The sequence below is a fragment of the Gadus macrocephalus genome, chromosome 22, assembly GCF_031168955.1.
Source record: "Gadus macrocephalus chromosome 22, ASM3116895v1".
Taxonomy (NCBI): Eukaryota; Metazoa; Chordata; class Actinopteri; order Gadiformes; family Gadidae; genus Gadus; species Gadus macrocephalus.
Genome location: NC_082403.1, coordinates 10,946,703 through 10,951,702, shown reverse-complemented (window position 1 = coordinate 10,951,702; position 5,000 = coordinate 10,946,703). Strand labels below are relative to the sequence as shown.

Sequence of the window (5,000 nt, the reverse complement as noted above, 5' to 3'; positions counted from 1 at the left end):
ACAGAGTGGGAGCCAGTCACAACACAAACCACTGACAGAAAATGTTCAATGCGCACACACACACACACACACACATGCACATTCATGTCACTCCACTTATCCCTTGCGGCGATGGGGTGTGATGTAACGCTACAACTTGTTTCGTGCAACCCAAACTGTGTGAATAAAATACACACATTTCCTGTTGACGTGTTTTTAAGCTGAGCGATTTCCCACAATTGCGCTGCTCTCATTACATGTTTCTGCACTGCTTACTTGCTAACACTATATTCAGACTCCTACACATATGCAGGTCATCCCTTTGGCCAATAACAAACAGCAATTAAAGCATGGCAGAAGAATTTCAGAAACCTCAATCCAATGGCCCAGGGTCGAAGCATTCTTTACACTTACATACATTTTTTGTATGTATTTGTATGCAATTCTGACATTTCCAAACTAGTGTTTACTGTCTAAAGCAAAGAAGCTTTTTGACAGTTGTTCTTCAATGTTATCGGTCTGTCTGCCTGCCTGACTAGCTGTCTGTCAGTCGGTCTGGCTGTGAGTATTATTGCAACAGAAAACGACTGAGCAGCTGAAGATTGAACAGCTTTCTGCTTGACTGATCATCAGGCCAAAACGGTATCTCTACCTCAAGCTGTGCGCTTGATATAGTGTAGCTCCACTGTAGGCTTCTCTGGCTTGTATTCCCATGATGCATTGCTCACACCTTCCGATCGATACTCTGACCTGATCCAACCTAACCTGAATTGAACCATTCCAGACTTAATATCTGCAAAATTACCATTCAAAAATATTTCTTTAATCAAAAATCGTGACATTTACACAGACTTCAGGTTAGGCACAAGTCCCCATTTTCCGAGAAAGCACCATTTCTGTTGGCCTGTCCTCGGTAATTCCCCGTTTTCATAAAGAATAAAAAAAAAATGTGAGACATTTTTAAATGACAAAGGAGCTTGCTCATGATTATTACTTTTGAGACAGTTGGTAATAAGTGTCAAATCTATCTGAGTCTAGCTATGATATGACCTCTCTAAGCGGGGTTCTATCTTTCGACTTTGTACCATAAGCAGGCATGGACGATTCTTAACAAGACACAATAAATACAATATAAAAATATCCGTATTAGAGGAGCTACTTTGGATACTGTTTGGCTGTTTTATGAAAGCTTAAAACACATCATATGCAAACATTAGACATGAAGGCTACTGCCCATTTACTCCAGTGCTACATATACCATGATAAGAATAGGAAAAATTTAAATTTGTCCCCTTTTTTATTTCACAAACATAACATCAGATATTTTGTTGATATATGGACCACCAAACCACAAAGTACTATACGTGTTAGAAAAGTGGGCATGATTACACCTATTATTAAGGCAACAATAATGAGAAATGATTGTGTGAAGCTCTATATCCATTTATTATACAGGCAGAATTGCAATGGTACCACAATGCTCAAGGTATATCTGTGCATCCCTAATGAGGTGGCCCTTATTAGTCCCTGTAGGGGAATTTCATGGAAATCAATGCGTGTTGTGTTTTCATGTGTAAACACAACAGTTTCACAATTCAGTTCATAGCTGCTTGCTTCAGTGCATAGGTAGTACATGATCACTCATCAAGAGCCACCAATGGGAAATCTGATTAGACTATTTCAAATCAACCAACCTCGTTTGTTGTTGTGACAATGTAGCTTGCAAACTGTGATGCTTGCTTCCCCCCCACCCCCCCCCCCCCCCCCCCCCCCCCCCCAAGCCATTTTTATCTTTTTTTTTTATTGCTGTAAATGTCAGGGGTATTAACAGCGGGGAAAGGTGTGTGAGTGAGATTATCCTCTTGGTCTTCTTGCTCCTGATAAGGGATGAGTGAATCTCTGTGTCTACACGGTGTCTGCGCTTCGGTTGAAGGACATTTTTATACACTTGCTTTATTTCACAAATGTTCATTTAGCAGTCGCAGAGCAAGAAACAGAGAGAGAGGGAGAGAGAGAGAGAGAGAGGGAGAGAGAGAGAGAGAGAGGGAGCGAGGGAGAACAAACGGGATATTCCCTCAATCAAAAGTTTGCATTGTAAACTTATTTCCCTACTCCATTGTCTGAGCCATCAGGAGATTTGCTGTCAAACACCTTGCTCCTGATTCACAGCCTCCCCTGGTTTGTCCAGCATTAAAAATGTTAATTGGAATTTTTTTTAAATGAAAGAAGAAAGGGTAAAAAAAAATATCACATTACCCATCCCACCTCCTCCAGTCACAGTCTGTCAGAATGCAATATTCCAAATTAGATTGTATTTGGATAATCTTTTGAACTGTAATGGGGCTGCAGCCAGCAGACATATTACTATTGGCACATCATTATTAAACAAAAGTGACACCCAACCATCACTTTGCAGGCGGCGCCAGATAAACGTTGGGCACCGTGCAAATAATATTAGTTCTGCTTCCAGAGTCGCCGGCTTATCTCTGGGATGCTATATTGGGTTCATATCCCTGTCGGCTGGCAGAGGCCTTCTGACGGAAGTGTCTAAATTTATGAGCAACCCTCATGTGTGAGTTGCATGTTTGAATAGGTGCTGCCGTTTGTGTGCGCGTATCTGTATTTGTGTGCGTGGGTGTGTGTGCGTGCATCCATGTGTGTGTATGTGTGTGCAAGGTAACCCATGTGTCATGCATTAGCATATCAGGCCTATGTAAATGAAAAGTGGAATGGTGCATGTGTGTGGGGTTGAGGGGATGAGTTTACGGTGTGTGTGTGTGTGTGTGTGTGTCTGCATCTGCGTGTGTGTGTGTCTGCATCTGCGTGTGTGTGTGTGTGTGTGTGCATCTGCGTCTGTGTTTATGTGTGTCTTCGACTGCGTGTGTGTGCGTGTGCGTGTGCGCGTGCGTGCGTGCGTGCGTGCGTGCGTGCGTGCGTGCGTGCGTGCGTGCGTGCGTGCGTGCGTGCGTGCGTGCATGCGTGCGTGCGTGCTGGTGTGGGTGGGTAGGAGGCGACTGGATACATTCTCATGTAAATAAGCCAATGTACGTCGGTGGCGTGGCGCTGCAGACACGGCCCCGTATCATAGCGTAATGAGATCCAGCCGCACGGGTTCGCCTTCAGACAGCGGTAATTATGGCAGGAGTGAAAAGCGATGAGGGGGGCAGGGGGGGAGGGGGGAGGGACCCGGGGAGACGGCATCGCATGCTGTCCGCGTCCGACTCGACTCCCACATTCGGGGGGGGCCCCTGGGTGACAGCACCCTGCAGGCACCGTGGAGGCCCCAGCCAGGGCTCCAGGACGGTGGCTAAGTGAAGTTGATTAATGGGATGTGAGCGCTCTCTTCTAATCAGCTGGATGAAACCTGCTCACCTGGTTAAATCCGGCCTGCGCCGATACGGCACGCTGCCGGGTTTAGACTGGGGAAGGGACACACACACACACACACACACACACACAGGTACTCATTAACACACTGGCTCTGTGCAGCTGCAGCCAGGCCCGTAGATGGACAAACACCTCCACACCCACCCACACACACACAAAGGTGAGCACACACACAGATAAGCCAAACATACATAAAGTCGAAGCAGCTCATACGCCAAACAACTGCCTCCTGCCTGTCAATTCCCACTACACATCAGCCAGTACACAATAATACGCTTGTTAAGGAAATTAGGATCTGCAGGAAGTACTTAGGGATCAGGGTTGGGGATAAGGTCACGCCGCTGCGCCCACGAGCTGTGGTCCCCCTAGTTTCATCATACCGCTCTCTCTCTAGTAAATCTTATTTTAATTGACTGTTTAATCGTCCTGTTCCATTGCTGCCATAGCAATACCCACAGAATGAGAACCCCTACGACTGCAGAGACAAAAGGTTTATTTATCCGATGAGCTGGTAGTACTCAAGCTGAACCCCTTAAGGCCTGTAGTAGGCTTTGGGTTTTCTTTCAGTTTGAGCATTTCCTATTTCCTCAGCGTCCGTTGCTCTGTTGTCCTCCATCGCGACTGCCACTCGACCGGAATGAATCCACCATCTTCCAAATGGGTCCAATCAATGAGGGAGATAGGGTGTTATGTTTTGTACATATCCCGATGGCAACGGTCTCTACCTTTTCGTCCATGGTGGACCGTAAAGGATCACAGATACGTGCTGCTGGCATAACAACCTCAATTTCCCGCCGGTTGAAAATGCTTCATTCACAACGCGCGGATTCGCAGTGCGAGTGACAAATTCAAACGCGTGGCAAAAAGGTCAGCCTCTGCCGCTCGCAGACAGACGCTACGTTTCGTATTTGTTATTTCCGGGAGAGGCGAGTGGAGAGTTGCGGGGAGTTCTTGTCAGCTTGCATCATAATTCCTCGTGATTACCCCGCCATCCTATTATGTATTCTTTCTTACCTAATGGTCTCTCCGGTCTCCCGTGCACTCGCAGCTGACCCCCCCCGCCACGCTCGCCGCGGCCTCAGGAATGTTTTCCATTGACGCTGTGCGGGGGTTGACAACAAAAGAGGACGAAGGTCAGGCCACATGTAATTATCAAGCAGCGGTGATAATGACGACCGGGGAGTCGGGACCGTGGGGTCAGATAAAAGCAGGAGGGAAAGAGGCACGGCGGGAAAGACACACAGACGTATCTGTCAATCCTTTTGTCCTCCCGGTGGAAGCTGTAAATTGCTCGTTAAAACGAGGGACTGGATTCACTTTTTTTAAATGTCAAGAAGACCTCTTGTTGCGTGGACCATTCTCATCATCATCGACTTATTAGCGAAACAAAGATTAACTGTTTTTAAGTAGAAACTTAAGTAGGCTTCATTGTCACGAGGAAGGCCCTTATCCGGCCAGGGCCCTTCGTAATTAGCAGGGCGCTGCCCCCTACACAATCTATACGTCGTAGCCTTCCTATCATCACAGTTCCATTATAGTGCATACCTGGCCTGGGCCACCATCTCTTATTATGATCTCTGGTAACACATGATGGATGCCATGCATTTATGTGTTACTCACATATCTCTGGATCT

The 5,000-nt window shown here is 46.5% G+C and overlaps 1 protein-coding gene across 1 annotated transcript in view; it reads right to left on the bottom strand.

The window, feature by feature from the left end:
• Nucleotides 1-3,842: 3,842 nt before the first annotated feature.
• Nucleotides 3,843-5,000, bottom strand: part of ndufs6 (NADH:ubiquinone oxidoreductase subunit S6) — a 59,316-nt gene continuing 58,158 nt past the window's right edge. The window contains exon 5 of the mRNA XM_060043498.1: nt 3,843-3,853. The gene's annotated coding sequence lies outside the window, so the exon portion shown is untranslated. The remainder of the gene's footprint in view (nt 3,854-5,000) is intronic.